We start from the raw sequence: 17,587 nt of genomic DNA on the forward strand, positions 1-17,587 counted from the left end.
AAATAAAGTCCAGATTTTTTAATTTCTTTTTTTTAATCTAAATATTTAGAATCCTATTCTTTCAGGTATACATTATAGCAATTTGATATTTTTATGCATTACAGAATGATCCCCATGATAAGTCTAGTACCATTTGCCATTGTACAAAGTTATTATAATATTATTGACTGTGTTGTACATTTCATCCCTGTGACTTACTTATTTTATAACTGAAATTTGGACGTCTTAATTCCATTCACCTACTTTACCCAACCTCCCAACCCCTCCCTTGTCTGTTTCTGTTGTGTTCGGTTTTTTGAGCTTCTCTTGGAACTGTGTGGACCTGCATTTTGACAACAGTTGGCAGAGGTTCATGAGCAGGTATTCTCCCCATTCGTTTACTAAGGACAGTAGCCTGAGGCTCAGGATTTGAGTTTTAGATAAATTGTGTGGAGGCTGGATTGAGGAGACAAAGTCAGCAGCAGGAAAAACAGAAGGATGTTATAATCCTGATGGGACATATTGAGAACCTGAACTAGGGCAAAAGCACTTGCATTGGAATGGAGGGGTAGATTTAAAAAATATCTAGGAGGTGAAACTGGCAAGGTTTGGCGGCTAAGAAAGGAAAACGCTAAGAATGATCCCATGAGCTCTCCTTAGGAGGGTTAGGAGTGGTCCCCGGCTGAGCTAGGGAATAAGGTGGAGGAGCAGGTTTCGGGAAGGATGAGGAGTTTGTGTTGGATATATGTGGTTCCCAGTGTTTGTGAGACTTCCTGGTGAGATATTTTACACTCAATTGGCTACAAGAATTGAAGCTCAAAGGTTGAGATCTGGACTAAAACTATAAATGGAGGAGTCATCAGCCTATGCGTAGCTGTTGAAACAAGGACACTGGAAAGGCCCAGACAGGGACTGGGGCTTTGAGACACAGCCATCTGAGGGGCAAGGGAGGATGAATTGCCCACAAAAGACCAAGAATCACCCATTAGAGACAGACATAGACAACCCAAGGGGTTACAGAATGCAAAGGAGTTGGGTTTCACATGGAAAGAAGCAATCGATGGTCTCAGTTGCAATGCAGTAAAAAGCTCCAGGAGAATAAAGACTAAAAGGCATCTGTTGGCTTTGGCAATTAGGAGGTCCCTGGTGACCTAGGCAAGAGCAATTTCAGAATGTACGCAGAGCACCAAGTTCTGGCTAAGAATATGTACAACCCCTTCATTGTGAAATTTCGTTCAACCCTGTGAAAGGCAACAGTCATTGCTCAGGTGTGCACACTAAGACCTGCTGAGGGTGAGTGGCTCAGGTCACATGAACATACAGCAAAGAGCAGCCTCTCAAAACAGGATCTTCAGACTCCAGGGCCAGAGACTCCAGCCAGCCACCCTGCCTCTTGGCATGAGTGTTAGACAAACAGCCTTGTTGAACATTCAGTATGTTCTCTGGGTGTTTCTAAACCATTGGCAACCATAATCTTTTATATTCATATGAGGCTACCTTATGTTTCAGACCAGCTGCTTGGAAGCAGATCTGGAGGAAGAGACAGAAGTTGGATTCGTTTTGATGAAACAGAATAGTGTAAGAAGGTGTCTTGCAACAGAGACTGGTTATACACCCACAGATCCCATTTTCTGTCCCTGGAAACACAAGAACACTACATTTCCCAGCCTCAGTTACAGGCAGTTTGTGCACATGTGATGGGGTTTTAGTCTGTAGAAGTGATATTCTCCACAGCCAGGCCTCACTCTGGAAACATGCTAACATTCTCGTCCACAGTTTCCCTCCCTGTCTGTCCTGGTGGGGCCACAGGATAGAAGGAGCTTGGATTTCTGAGTCACCTCCTACATGAAAACCACGTGACCCACATCAGAATGTGACATGAGCAAGAAATAAGCTATCATTGCAGTATGCCACCAAGATTTCCAATCAGCATTGCTGGGCCTCCAGGCTGTTCCTGGCAGGGAGGATGACTAATGGAGGACCATGCTTGTAGGCAGGAGGGGACGAAAGCAAATGAAGATGGTTAACAGTAATGAAAGTTAATGCATGCTCCAAAAACTCTTCCTGAAAATATAAAAACATTTTGGCAGCCTTCTGGTATGGTCTGATTAGCCTGTGTGAAGGAACTCTGAGCAGGAGAAGCACGTCCCTAGAGTCAATCTGAATAACATACTGTTTGTTTCTTGTATTTTAGACAGTAGATCTCAATGTAAGTGGAAGTTTTCATCATCTGTTCCCACCCAGTGAATTGCCTTGATCACCTCTGGAGTGTGTATCCCCACTTCAGAGACCCTGGGCACATAAAGTTAATGGACCTCTTAATGAGGCCAGTGTCTTAAAGTCTGCTCACCCATCTGGAATCTTTCTTATACTTTGAGCTGTCCCAAGGAGCATGGACAGACTCAGTCAGAAGCTGCAGCTGGGCACCTCTGGTGTCTCCCTGGGCTGTAGTCTCTGGCCTACTGAGGACCACTGAGGACAGTTAAGTGGCTGGGGGTGCTCACTCTGCACTGCCTGCTCGCAAACAGAATCTTTTCAGTTAACCAACATTCAGTTCCTTGGAGAGTCATTTTGTACCCTGAGTGAGACCTTAGTACAACGCATATGAAAGCTGTAATTATCATAAAACAGACTTTCTTAGGGGCACCTGGGTGGCTCAGTTGGTTAAGCTTCTGACTCTTGGTTTCTGGTCAGGTCATGATCTCATGGTTCATGGGATCAAGCTTCATGTTGGACTTGCACTGACAACCAGGAGCCTGCTTGGGATTCTCTCTGTCCCTCTCTCTCTGCTCCTCCCCCAGTGCACTCACATGTTCTCTCTCAGTTTATGAGAGCTAATGTGTTCCTGGAGGGACATTTGATTCTACAGAGGAGTTAGTACACTGTGCTCATCACCTACCATAGATATGAGCTCACTGTCCTCAAAAGCTGTGGTTGGCAAAAGAATAAACAAACAAACAAACAAACAAACATTTAAAAAAATACTTTCTTAGACCTAGGTTATCTAGAAAAAAAGGAGTTACATGTCCTGATTTTTCATAATGAGAGAGAGAAACCATCCAAATTATTTAGGCTTCTAGTAAGAAAGGCCTGAGCACAGTGGCTAAAAGACACAAGGGTTACTCCCTCCCATCAATGAGGTAGGTAATTCAAGACTGACCTGACAGCTAGCTCTACAGAGGGCCATAGCTCCTTCTATCCTCTTGCTCTGCCACTGTTATGCCAGTTGGCACATCACACTGGGTGGCAGTGAGGAGTCAGCTGAAGCGGGCAGAACAGCTCTCCTCCCAGAGGGCCAGCCCCTTAAGCAGCCTTTTTGGAAGTCATGCACCTCTGCAATGGCTCTGTGGCTGGTCTTGAAGCTTGGGGCTACATCTAGCTGCAAGGGAAGCTGGGGACTACAGCCACTTAGCCAGGCATGTTGCCCTGAGCAGAACCAGCAACTTATTAGTGAGATGGAAGGAGGCAGCAGGGGGCAGGGAGCAGATCTGCCAGCCGGGTTGAATTCCCATTAAAACGCATTTTTCCCCATTCTGATTTTCTTTTGCCAACCACAGCTTTTGAGGACAGTGAGCTCATATCTATGGTAGGTGATAAGCACAGACATACTAACTACTCTATAGAATCAAATGCCCCCCAGGAACACATTAGCCCTCATAAACTGATTATATTCTTCTACCTTACAGATAACCTGCAAAATGTTCTCATAAATATAATAAAGTTCTATTAATAAATTTTATTAAGTATAACCCAATGAACAGATAATTTTACATGTTTATATATGGACTCATATTCCCCTGCTGTGAGTATCCACTGATAATAGAATGATAGTCTCATAAGCCACTAACCCCAAATCCATGAATTATGGTAGAAATATGAACTTGTCTATTGGAAGAATGAATGTGTTGATTTTTCAATGAAGACATCAATATTCCATATTTCCAAACTCAGTTCCAACCCCCTTTAATTTTTCTGATACAATACAAATAGGTTTTATAATACTCTTGTGGTTTCCTTTATTAGAAAAATGTACTGATCTGTACTGTTGAGCTAAATGACAATATTATAGGTCATAAAAAAGACTTAGTATTTTGAACCTTTGCACTATTCAAGCTTCCAAAGTGATTCTTGGTGAAGATCAATTTCAATTATACTTTTATTGCTTATGTAATAGAGGCAGGTGGGGTCCTTCCCAGGAGCAGGAACAGGGAACCCTGGGGGCCCTGGGAGTTCTTGCCTTTGCCCTCCACCCAACCCCTGACGCGGAGCTTTCCCCTCCACCCAGGTGTGCCCTACATCCACGGCAGAGGGTTTATGATGATACTTGCTCTATGTGACCAGAGTCATTCCTGACAGCTGACTGTTCCAAATCCAGGTGACCTTTTTCATAAACAGTGTCCAGGGTAGGAATCTTGGGCAAATAAGTAGTAAAAGAAAGCTTTTATTTCTTTATAATTTTTTTTAAGTAGGCTTCATGCCCAGCACAGAGCCCAATGCAGGGCTTGAACTTACAACCTGGATATCAAGACCTGAGCTGAGATCAAGGGTCCAGACGCTTAACCAACAGAGACACCCAGGCTCCCCTAGACTCTTCTTTCTTTAATTAGTAGCACGGTGTTGAGTATGGCAAAGTTAGCTAAATAACTAAAAGCAGAATCTCATTTTCTAAAGAGATAAAATCAGTGGGAAGCCTGGCCTGTTTACTCTGCCTCTGACCTGGAGTCTTCCCTTCTTATTTTGTGCCATGAGAGGACAGATCACACAGGCTTGCTAACGGCTCACTTATCCCTTCATCCCCAGGACTAGTTTACAGAAGACCCAGAACCCAACATGTGCACTTGCCCTGCCTCCCCAGACTCAGTCTCTCTCCCTGCTCACTTTACTGGTGTCAAAACAACAACGACAAAATTCAGCCAAGTAAATCTGAAGACCTAACTGGCTTTAAGTGATTCATGAAAGGCAGCATCCCATCATCTATCAAGTAGAGATACTCCCAGGAGTTGTACAAAATGGCAGGTTGTGTAGGAAGGAGGATGTTGTACAAAATGGCAGGTTTTCACAGGAAGGAGGGTGGGGCAAGGTGGTATCAACAAAAGAAAACAAAGGACTGTTCTGGGCAAGGTCACTTTCCCTGACAGGGAAGAGCACAGGGTCTTATCATGAAAATGACTTCCTCTTCCTTTAGGGGGTGGAGAAGGCCCCTGTGACAGATTATCTCACTGGTGCTGACCAGAAAATTCCTGACTGACCCAATAAGACTATATCTTTGGGGGAGGTTGAAACAGCAATTAGGTTAGGTGTTGCACCTCTGTTGGGTGACAAGGCCTAGCATAAGAGACTCCATTTTGGGCATGTGGATTTCTTTTTGATGCTAGGGATAGAGGCCTGTTCTCTCCTAAACTAAGATTGCATTATCTTTAAATCATGATATACTTGGAATGAAATCCAAATCCTTTTACTGGGCTGTGGTCTCTGCTGCCCTACCTGAGTCCAGCTTAGCCTACTCAGACCAGCTCCCTGCTCTTTGCCACATGGCTTCTCTCAGTTTCCTCAATATGCCTGGATCTTTTCCAGTCAGGGCCTTTGCACAAGCTCTTCTTTCTACCCAAATACCTTCCTTCCCTTACTCTGCAAGACTTCCTCCTTCCTCTTAGAACAACCACTCCTGACTCCTGTATCAGCCAAAGCACTACCCTCATACATGCTTGCTCTCCCCCCTCGACTGCTGGCTTGCCTCCTTTGTAGCACTTCACTCCATTCTGATATTTTGAACATCAGTTTGCAAACCAGGGCCCTCCACAGGATTTGCACTTTCAGGAAGACATCACAAGAGTTTAAATCACAAGTACTTATATTCCTGTTTCTTCTGCCTGTGGAGCTGTAATAAGCATGGGCAGCAAGCAGCCTGAGACAGTGCCTTAAAAACTAGCTAGCCCATGCTCTCAGGAGGGCAGGACTGGTGCATTGAACCCTAGCAGAGTTGGAGTTGTGCGTTTTCTAAGGAAAGGGGAGGTACTGGGCCAAGAGGGGCCTGAGGACCCTGCTGTCCTCATCATCACAAGGGCAGGTGCAGGTTTCTCCAAGAAAAGAATTCCAATTCTGCTCCAGTTCTAAGACAGGTCCAAAGCTGCAAATCCCAAGCCAGAGACAGAACTGTGGTCAGTTGATTCTAAAAAACTTTGTGTTACTGAGCACCCACCATGGGCATACAAAATTTCATGAAATACTCATAAGCATGCTGTGATTTGAGAAAAATAGTTTCCTGGAAGGAACTTAGAGGTAAGTTCCATAGGTAACCAGAAGTTTACTTTCTGTGGCCAGTTTTATAGGTAAAGGCAGTTCAGGGTCAGAGGTAAGCTGCCGGAAAGCAGTACAGTTCTCCAGACAGTAATTAGATAGCAGGAAACTGTCACTAGCAGACATTAATAACCCCTCCCCACACAGCCCAAGCATCCTGCACCCCCTTGCCTGCTTGTCACCTCCAGAAAGTATATTTTATGGTTATTTCATAACCGGGTTATCCTCTGCCTCTGTGGCATCTTCTTGAGGACATAGAATTTGACTGTCTTTCTCATTGTGGTATCCCAGCACTCATTTAGGGCCTGGCTCCTAGAGGTGTACCATATGCACTTGCCAAATGAATAAATGATGGCTGAACACATGCTACCTGTAGATGAATGCTATTTTGACAGAATGAGTGGGTATCAAGAGTCCTCTTGAAGCTCTCCCAATGATCATCACCTAGTGACAACCAGAAGAGGGCTCAGTTTTGCTCACAGGTTAATTATCTGATCTGTGAGATCATTCCCACCAATCCATGCATGTTTTCTGAATCTCTGCAATCATCTGTAAAGCCAGAGCTCCCTGGTGCTGAGAGCTGGCACCTGCCCCCTGAAGCAAGCTGTGGCCATCCACTGGGTTCCTGGCTGCATCGGTGATGGCTCAGTGAAAGGGGAGGGCAGGCAGGTCAGGGTTCCATTATGTGTATCAAGCATGTGCTCTAAATTACCGTCCATTCTCCACAGCCCCAAAAGATCCCATTTACCCAGCTGTGGTCTGCAGTCTTGATTCATGTTCTTATTTAGAGAAATACTACTGATAACCTTTTGCGATTTCTCCCTCAGTCTTTTAGAAAAGTGCAAAACTGGGGCGCCTGGGTGGCGCAGTCGGTTAAGCGTCCGACTTCAGCCAGGTCACGATCTCGCGGTCCGTGAGTTCGAGCCCCGCGTCGGGCTCTGGGCTGATGGCTCAGAGCCTGGAGCCTGTTTCCGATTCTGTGTCTCCCTCTCTCTCTGCCCCTCCCCTGTTCATGCTCTGTCTCTCTCTGTACCGAAAATAAATAAACGTTGAAAAAAAAAAAATTAAAAAAAAAAAAAGAAAAGTGCAAAACAGAAAAGACATACCTTCAAAGCTCTGGGACCTCACATGATGAAGATAAGCAATAATCTCTCTTGTTTCCTTCTTTCTCTTAATCAGCTGAATTAATTTGTATACTTATTTTCATTTGGGTATGATGACTATGAGCATTTCAAGTATAACCATCTACAACCTTTCTTAATGGCATAATGTTTTGGATTTTTCAGAAGAGGAAAAAAGAACTTTTTTGTACTTCTGCTATAGCATCCATATTCAGTGCCTGTTCAGATTTTTTCTCCTTTTTTCCTGTCTTCTGGCAATATCCGTGTCCTCTCTCCTTAATAAATTTAAAGTTGCCATTTAATTTCCAATAGAAAACGGTTACACCTAAAATAATCTCCATCCTCAAACACACTTATCAAAATGAACATGCTAAAAAGTCAATAGAAGATATCAGCCCAGAATACTTACTTCCTTTTCATTTTGTTGGTTCCTACTTAATAATTTTTAGTAATTTCAATTTATCACAAACCCTCACTTTGAGTTCAACATGGGCATATATAAATGATTGAACCTGAACATTCAGGTTGGAATTCTTACTTGGGAACCTATGTAATCTGGATTAACCATTGACATTGGTCAAGTAATGGTTCTACACAACCTCCCTGAAGGCAGAATGAGTCTTAATTCATGATTCCAGCCCCCGCTGCAAGTCCCAAACATTTTGGTCTCTGTGTCTCTCTTAAGTTCTTTACTTTCTCGTGTGTGAATTAAATTGCATGTATCCAGGGTAGAGATGGAAATGGAGACAAGATGGAAAGGCAGAATATAGAAATCGAGCCTCGAGAAGTTGTTCTGTTCTTCTGTATGTTAGTGGCTTTGGGGGAACAGAAGGTCAGGAAAAATTCTTAAATGTTGGGGATTTTCCCAATCAATTAACTTGTGAGAAAGAATGGACAGACACTGAAAGGCGGTGTCCTTTCAAAATGTTTGTGTTTCAAATGTCTTCCTGATGATCTGCTTGTAGCTGGGGCGGAGGGGTACAAGAGCACCTGGCTTTGGGGTCCTAAGCAGACCAAGCTCTGCCACTCACTCCTGACAAAATCCAAAGGCAGAGGCAGGAGTGGTAGTGACACAAGAAATGAATTTATTTCAGTGAGGCCAACACTGGGAAGTAGGCTAACTTCTCAAGACTGTCTCCAAAGTGCTGAAAATACATCCAGGTTTATGTAAGGAAAATGTGGGACAGGGGTTGATGGGTACATGCAGGTGGGCGGTAAAGGTCAGGTCCTTCATTGTCCTGGGGTCAGTCAGGGGGGTCTTGCTGGCTTAGGACAGTCCTTCTAGCTTGAGGGAGTAGTTTTGGTCCCCATCAGGGGGTGCTTTGCCCACAGGGTCTTTTGCCTGAATTAAGAGATCCACTGGAAAGAAGAATTTTATCAGTTAGAAAGTACAGACAGTACTTTCAAAATGGAGGTAGTTGAAGTTGTCTTTCATACTTGCATATAAGAAGGATATATGGAGTTACATGGGGTATATATGGCTATCTAGCGTTTAATGGGTACATATGGCTCTCTAGGGTTTAATGGAGTATATACATGGCTATCTGAACTTTAATGCGGTATATATGGCTATCTGGAATTTAATGGGGATATATGTGGCTCTGGAGTTTAATGGGGCAAATGTGGATGTCTAGAGTTTAATGGGTATATGTGGCTATCTGGAGTTTAACTGGGAATATGTAGCTATTTGGAGTTTAATGGGGTATCTGTGGCTGTCTGGATTTTAATGGGGTAAATGTGGCTGTCTGGAGTTCAATGGGGAATATATAGCTATCTGGCATTTAATGGGGTATATATGGCTATGGGGAGTTTAATGGAGTATTTTTGCCTGCCATTTAATGGGGTGTATACAGCAGTTTGGAGTCTTATGGAGTATATATGCCTATCTAGAATTTAATGAGGTATGTGTGGCCATTTGGAATATAATGGGGTATATATGGCTCTTTGGAGTTTAATGGAGTAAATGTGGCTATCTGGAGTTTAATAGGGTATATGTGGCTGTCTGGAATTTAGTGGAGTATATGTATATATCTGGAGTTTAAGGGGGAAGATGTGGCTGTTTGGAGTTTAAGGGGGGGTATATATAGCTATCTGGGGTTTAATGGGATATATATGGCTGCCTGGGGTTACTTGGGGAATATGGTGGTGGGGTGTCCAGGGACAGGAGAGAAAGAATGGATCTGAGGACTTAAAGTCTGCTGTAGGTGTGGGGGGAGGGGAGAGGAGGACAGGAATGTGTACAAACATGTGAACATATCTCAAATGGATGCAGTAGCACCCATGCCTGTGGCCATCTCAGTGGGGGGTCCTTGAGTGAAGATGTCTTGATTAATGGAATTTTAATGCTAATTTAGTTTTTTGGCACTCCAGTGTCCAAAGGCTTTAGTTGTTCTGAAGGAAGCAAGGGTCCCTCTCTAAAAAAAAAAGAAATCAATGATTTTACAAATTCCAACTTCTGTCTTTCAGGACAGGAAGTCAAGAGCCAGGTGTGTGTGTCCAGTCAGGCTGCAGAGGGGGCTAACCTGCAGAGTGAGGCACCAGCATCTCAGTGCTGGGAGAGGCCTCTAGATGGTGCAGGTGAGTCTGCAGTGAGGGAAAGCCCCTCCACAAGGACTAAGTTCCCACACTCGCAGACAGGACGAGCAGTCAAGGAGTTCCCGGGCAGTCCTTTGCAATAGAAGGAAAGTGGGGCTGGCAGCACAGAGGTGTGTTGCCCCAGGCAGCTCTGCCGGCCTCCAGCGTCGCTGGCCACCTGCCTCTCAGAACACTGCCAGACGGCCACCTGTGAAACCTGGTGGCCTCAGGCGGGACCGTGCCTGCCTTTCTCCACAGACCATCTTCTGCTTGGATTAGAAACTGACCCGCCAGCAGGGTCCAGGTAAGCCTTGGTTCTTCTCTCTGGGTTTTCTAAACTCTTCGGCTGTTTGAGACTGAGGTGTCATCGGCTGAGAAACGGCCTGAGTGCATTTTTGAAATGCACGTCATTTTTGGGTTGCGTTTGAACAAGCTTTACCAATTACTGTGCGTCTGCACTACCAGATCTAAGACCTGAGATTGTTCCTTTGTTTTCAGAAAAACATTAGAAACCCCATTTTGCTCTTGGTTGCACATTTGGTTCGTAAGCCAAACTCTGTGTGTGTTTCGCTGGCTTTAAGATTTTGGCTGCTAAGACCACGGGTGTCTCCAGAGAGCATGAAAAGTTTGTTTCTGAGATTTGCCCTTGAGCCGGGCTCATGGGGAACACACAGCAGCTGGGATTTAGCTGGGCTCGGTACCTGCATCCCCGCTCCAAGTTACCTATGGTGCCCTAAGAGACCTTCCAGGTGTGATTTTGAATCAAGTATGAGACCCGATGTCTCAGATGTCTCTGTTTTCGGGTGCGCAGTGGGGAAAGTACATATTTCTGATGATTAAGGCATTCATTTCCTGCCAAGAGGCTCTTCTCAATGCTCTGACAGATCAGAGTAGTTTGGGTTCCTGCACAAGAGCCAGCTGTGATTCTCCAGCATCCTGTAGCAACTGCTCCTGTCCTGGGGAGGTGGGGGGGAGGGAGGGGTGGGGCTTCACAGGTTAGGGTAGAGCAAAAGGGGGCAGCTGACTGGGAGGGCAGCATTTGGGGGTCCAAGAGGGACAGTTAAAACAGTAAGGTGCCAGAGTGTAGAGACAGAGTGACAGAGCAGAAGCCCGTCAGTAGGGACATTTGAGAGTTGGTGGGACACAGGATACAACATGGCTGGAGTGAAGGACAGAGAGGGGAGGTTGGCCCCGCTTTTCTGCTGTCGGGCTCACCACTGCTCTGTAGCTCTGAGGTTACGTGTCTGAGACACTCTCTAAGAACAAAACAGCAGCTAATTCAAAGTATTAAGGTAAAAAGTTATAATGGACTAAGGAGAAAGGAATCAATTCAAATAGCTAACATAGAGAATATTCTTGCCTGACTTGATGCTGTAAGATTTCAAAGGGGTAGCCATTTAAAACAGTGAGAGTTACTTTTTGACAAAGTCCACCAAAAAGAGAGTTACTCATCAAAGTTGGGAGACTAGCATTTATCCATGTGTACCCTTCCCCACTGAAGGAGAAAACTGGGGGCCTGCTCCGTGCTGGGTCAGCTGGGGCTTCTACGGCACTTTCTCCCCATCCTTCAGTGAGGCAGGCTGTATGTAGGAATATTAATTTGTGACAGCACAGTGGGAGGGTAATCCTGGAAGCACATGTCTTTGGGAGGAAAAGTAAAAAAAATTTCCCTGAAAAGTTTGATTTTCACTCTCTGGCATTACCTGATTCTAAAAGTAAAGAAGGTTTTAATATTGTTCAAGATACATATTTGCAAAGCTCAGAAATGTCAGGGGCTCACCCTTCTTTCTTAAGCATCAGCCTGTCCCCGTACCCAGCACAGTGCCTGCCACAGGCAAGAGTCTTACCCCCTGGTCTTACCCCCTATTTCACATGGTACAAGTCAAATTGACTCTTAACTATGAAGCACCTTCTCATCAAAGTTCCTTAGGTCCCAAAAGACCAAAGATAGAATCTAGATCACCTGAGTCTCCTTTCTAGGTCCAGGTGAGTAAGTTTTGTGTTTTCCAAAAAATGAAATTGTTCTCAAGGAAATGCCCAGGAACCCAGCTGCCAAGACTCAGGTAGATCTGAAATTCTAACACAGGAGCTGTTAACAGGATGGCATTTGAAAAGCCAGCCCCTCCCGTCACCTTCCTTCCCTCCCTCTACCCATCTCACAACCCCTGGCCTCCTCAGTGTCTTGCCTGCAAGCCTCTCGGCAGCTTTCCTCTGGGCCCTTGTTTTCTTAATTATCCCAGAGAACACCTGCCTGCTCTTCACTTTGATGCTGTTTGAGGCTCTGCCTAGGTGATTCTACCCTCCAATAGTATCATTAATTAACTTACATTAAGCTCACTTAGCACATTAGGTCAATTAGGAAACAGAAGCCCCAACCCTGCCTCAGAGAATGCTGCGTATCACAGCCTATCACAGTGTATCATGCAGTCTGCCTTGAATTCATGTACTGGGGCAGGACTCTTATTCAATCTCTGATTATTATTTTCTGAAAGAATAAAGAAGGGAAAATAAAATGATGTCCCATCGTTTAACTTCTGCCCTACATTTCCAGACCATTTTACAAATCATTTTTCGTACAAGTCTTCCCTATTTTCAGAATAAGGAGGTGGAACCTTAGAAAGGTTAAGTGACCTGCTCAGCCCCATATAACCTCTAATGATTGTGATGCCAATAGTAACCCAGGGTATCATGCTGTGTAACTTATAATTAGGAGGACAGGGACTAGACCTCTGTTCCCTGCCTCTGCGGCTGATACGCTTGCCTCTGTAAGGAAATGTGGAGAAGGTTCTGGGACAACCACCTGGTAAACCTGAGGGTAGCGGGAGCAAACTTCTGCCCTTTGTAGATCCCAGCCCTCACACCACACTGTTTGCTGGCATCTGTCATCATCAGAGACAGGGCAAAGGAGAAAGCAATCTACATTCCATTGCTGTGAGCCATCTCTGTGAAGGCTTGGAGATAGAGGAAATATTGGTGTAAGAAATACAAAGCTGCTGTTTGTATATAGTACAAATGTAGCCAAATATCAGTGGTCTCAGGTACTCCAATCCAGGAATAAATGGCTTTGGGGTTCAGGCATCCCAGTGAATTTGGGCCTGTTAGTACAAACAAATGAGACTGGACTAGTTTTTCACCATTGCCCTGAGGTCATCACAGAGCAGTGCCCAAGGTGGTGACCCTGAACAATGAAAACCAAGGAAAAAGCTTTGCCCAAGGACTTAGCATTAGGGTGGGCCATTCATTTGCTAGCAAATAAGGGAACCTACAATCTGAGGTGACTTCAATTCTTCCAGCATAGTGGATACTCAGTGAAAGTGCAGTTGACCCTTGAACAGTACAGGTTTGGACTGCATGGGTCCACTTACGTGTGGATTTATATATATATATATATATATATATATATATATATATATATACAGTACAGTACTGTAAATGTGTTTTCTTTAGGATTTTCATTTATTTATTTATTTATTTATTTATCTATTTATTTATTTATTTATGAGAGAGAGAGAGAGAGAGAGAGAGAAGGCATGAGCAGGGGAGGGCAGAGAATAGGGAGACACAGAATTTAAAGAAGGCTTCAGACTCTGAACTGTCAGCACAGAGCCCAATGCGAGGCTCAAACTCACCAACAGTAAGATCATGACCTAAGCCAAAGTTGGACGCTAAACTGACCGAGCCACCCAGGTGCCCCAGAATTTTCTTAATAACATTTTATTTTCTCTAGCTTATTTTTTGTAAGAATACACTCTATAATATATATAACATACAAAATATATGTTATTCAACTGTGTTTCTTATCAGTAAAGCTTCCAGTCAACAGTAGGCTTTTAGTAGTTAAATTTGGGGGGAGTCAAAAGTTATATGTGGATTTTTGACTGCTCAGGGGTTGGTGTACCAACCCCCACATTGTTCAAGGGTTAGCTGTATGTCCAATGAATGAATGAATGAATGAGATCCTTCCAAGAAAGGCCACTAGTTGTTCTAATCACACAGTGGGGAGCAAGGGGTTTCCCAACATCACAGTACCCTAAATCAACAAGCAAACAAATTCCAATTAACAAAGCTACCCTCTGGGTGCAGAGACATGTGTGATTTCTTAAAGGGTAGGTGCCCACAAGTGTTAAACACAGTTTGGCTACAAGGTGGAACAGACACATGCTGGCAAAGCTGGAGACCCTGCCTCCTCTACCCAGCTTCCCACCCCCAGAAATGCCCAGAGGTCTGTACACACTGTTACCCATGTAACTAACCAGGAGGCCTTTGTTTTCCACTTCTAACAAGTCAGATCACTGTGGAAAGCAGATGAGTGGTAATAAGCCTTGTGTAGGGAAATGCATGTGTGTTGATAGCCACAGCTGTGCCACCCACCAAGCTTATATTATCCCCAGTCACTTCCCAACCCAGTAAATCAAACTCTGCACATGGCAGGAAGGTGCCTTGGCTTCTGAGTTCCAATGGAATCAGCAAGCAGAGGAGTAACAGCCACAGTCATGTTGTCATTACTAGTAGTGACGAGGCCCAGGGTGCATGGAAGCCAAGCTTAGCTGTGGTATTTCTAGATCCCTTAAGATTGATACTGTTAAATGATACCACTAAGTGGCTGTACACAAGCTACTAAGAGGTGAACCCAAATACTGAAATAGGATATTAGTCTCCTGAAAATAATAGGGAGATAATTCTGCCGACAACACTCTAATCCTGACAAAAGGTGCTTTCTTAGGAGATGAAGAAAGACATGTAGGTCTAGACAACAGATGAGAATGGGGGGGGGGGGCAGTGTCATACTTTTGACAACTGTCAGATGAGTACCAAATCTTTTCTCTTAAAATTTCCTTTTTTGCCATATTTCCAATTCCATATTTCTTAAACGTCAGGCACAGAAAGAGATGAAGGTAGGATTTCATGTTGATTTTAAATACAATACCATGGGTGAGGACAGGAGATTCCCTGTTTCATGGAGCTTACATACTAGTGCAAAGAGGGAAGCTATAGTACATTAACATGGATGTAGTTTCAGGTAAATCCAATGCCATGAAGAAATAAATAATCAGGGCAAGCCGAGAGAAAGCACTGGGGGGAAAGGGCCCCCTGAGATGTTATCTGAGTAAAACCCTAAGTGAAATGAGGGAGGAAACCAAGCAGAGGCCCTGGGGTAGGACAAACCCAAGACATGCCATCACCAGCAGGAAAGCAATGTGGCTACAGCAGAGGGAAAGGTGGGAAAAATAGGAGATGAGAGAAGAGAGCCAGGAGTCAGAGCATGCCAGGCTACAGACTGTGGTAAGAAGTCTGGGTTTTCATGGCAGGAGATGGGAAGGCAACGAAAACCATACACGAACTCAGTGCTGAGGTTCAGCTATGATTATTCATGCCCTGTGCCATTCTGGGACCATCAGTGCCCGTAGCATGCCAGTTGGTATGTTGTGAAACCCACCTCCACCTGTCGTGAGTCAGGTCTTCAGGTGTGCTGTTTCTGAGAGGGCCAGTCTGGCTGACGAGCAAGCAGAAGGGGCAGTCAGCAGGAGAAACTTGGCAGGGTGGTAGGATGACCCCTTTCTTAAATTTTTTTTTGTTTATTTTTGAGAGAGAGAGGGCATAAGCAGGGGAGGGCCAGAGTTAGAGGGAGACATAGAATCTGAAGCAGACTCCAGGCTCCGAGCTGTCAGCACAGAGGTTCAAACCCACAGACTATGAGACCATGATCTGAGCCAAAGTTGGACACCTAACCGACTGAGCTACCCAGGCACCCCAGGATGATCCCTTTCAACCCAACATCTGTTCCCATTGCAATTAACAAACAACAGGCCCCTCCTGAGAAAATTTTTGAAGATTCCAACTTGAAACGCATGCTTACATTTTTTTTTAATTTTTTAATGTTTATTTATTTTTGAGAGAGAGAGAGACAGAGTGTGAGCAAGGAAGGGGCAGAGAGAGAGGGGGACACAGAATCTGAAGCAGGCTCCAGGCTCTAAGCTGTCAGCACAGAGCCCGATGTGGGGCTCGAACCCACAAACCATGAGATCATGACCTGAGCTGAAGTCAGATGCTCAACCAACTGAGCCACCCAGGTGCCCGCATGCTTACATTTTTTAAAGTCTCAAACTAGAAAGAAAACACTGAACATTCTTATAGAGTCCAACATTGCTTCCTACCTCTTTGCACCCTACCTGATCCTCCCACAGCCAACTCTGAGCCCCAAGCCAGCTCCACTCACCCCATTTCTCACTTGGAGGTATGCAGGCCAAGAAGCTCTGATAGCACAGCCCAGCTCACTGACATTCAGTTAGGAAGCCTCTTCTGGGCATGCTGTTGGGGAACTAATTGAGAGATCAATTTCATACCCAGTTTGGCATGCCAGAGCTATTCTTGTCCATTGCACATGGTCCTAGGAGCTGGGGAGAACGCTGGATGCTCAGCCCTGTGCAGCAGGTGGCTCACCAACACCTGGCAAGTTTGATTTCTTTCCAAGTAATAAGACGGATTAGGGTGGAAGGTCAGCCTAAAGGAAGAGACCCTATCGCAGGGAAGCCCAGGGCAGTGAGAGCAATGGATGGGTCATGAGGGAGGAAGTGGGGGTGGACTCAGGGGCTTGGCATCTGGCCAGGCTCCTGATACTGTACAGAGAGGCCCGAGACCACAAAGGATGGTCAGATGGGATGCACACATCTGTTGCTTTGGCTGATTTTGTTTACCTGGCAAATATGGTTTTATGGTTTAATATTTTGATTGAGGCTTTGTGCGCTTGCATAACAAACATTACTTCTGGCCCAGAAAAACCATAATCCTTAAATATACTGAAATGCACTGCACTTTCTTAAAAGCACCTCAGAGGGCTTTCAAGGTTCATTTTCTTTAAGATTTAGTCCTTAATAATGGCTAGAAATGGCTGTTCCTAAACCTTCCTGTCCATAATGAAGAAAATCCATCAGAATGGACACTTTGGGGATGTGGCTGTTTAGATGCTCCACAGTCTGCAGAAAGCCAGCATCTGGGAAGAGTGCAAGCCAAAGAAGGGGCCAGGCAGCTGGGCAGGGTGGCATTTGTAAATGGCACAAGGCAACTGTGCATTGGTAGACTTCTGCTTGATGGTTTTCTGCTTGATGGATTCCTTCCTGGGCAATAAAATCTTCAGTATCATTTAAATTAGAAGATTTTAAGGGAATTTCAGCAGAACCCCTTTTGGAGTTTAGCTCATTCTTGCAGAGATGGGGAGAGAGAGACCCATCCTTGAGATATGTGAACACGCAGCAGACATCTGATCTATCCGGGTGGCCTCTGGCAGGAACCAGCCCTGTTCCTACAACCACTGTGATGTGAGCTAGTGTCTTGGTCTCCCAACAGCACTCATTTAAACAATTTTACTCCTCATTTTATGGACAGAAGAAACCAAGGCAGGGACATTCCAGTGACTCGGGACACTCGGTTTTGAGTCAAGTCTGAGAACCAAGAGACCAAACTTCCACCACCATCACTGCCAGTTGGTTTCCAGCATGAGGTTTCCACATGAAATTCATTATCCAAACAGACCACACACAGCTCTCTGACTTCTGCAACTGGCGTGTGTGAGGGAAGCGGCGCTTGAGAATATTACCCTGATGATTATCACAGTTGCT

The 17,587-nt window shown here is 44.8% G+C and overlaps 1 protein-coding gene across 3 annotated transcripts in view; it reads left to right on the forward strand.

Moving 5' to 3' along the window:
• Nucleotides 1-10,051: 10,051 nt before the first annotated feature.
• Nucleotides 10,052-17,587, forward strand: part of EDAR (ectodysplasin A receptor) — an 89,104-nt gene continuing 81,568 nt past the window's right edge. For all 3 annotated transcript variants that reach the window (XM_047068949.1, XM_047068951.1, XM_047068952.1), the window contains exon 1: nucleotides 10,052-10,275. The gene's annotated coding sequence lies outside the window, so the exon portion shown is untranslated. The remainder of the gene's footprint in view (nucleotides 10,276-17,587) is intronic.

This window comes from Lynx rufus, unplaced genomic scaffold (genome assembly GCF_022079265.1).
Source record: "Lynx rufus isolate CCGP_SWC_20201006 ecotype Redwood Valley unplaced genomic scaffold, mLynRuf1.p SCAF_8, whole genome shotgun sequence".
NCBI classification, from domain to species: Eukaryota; Metazoa; Chordata; class Mammalia; order Carnivora; family Felidae; genus Lynx; species Lynx rufus.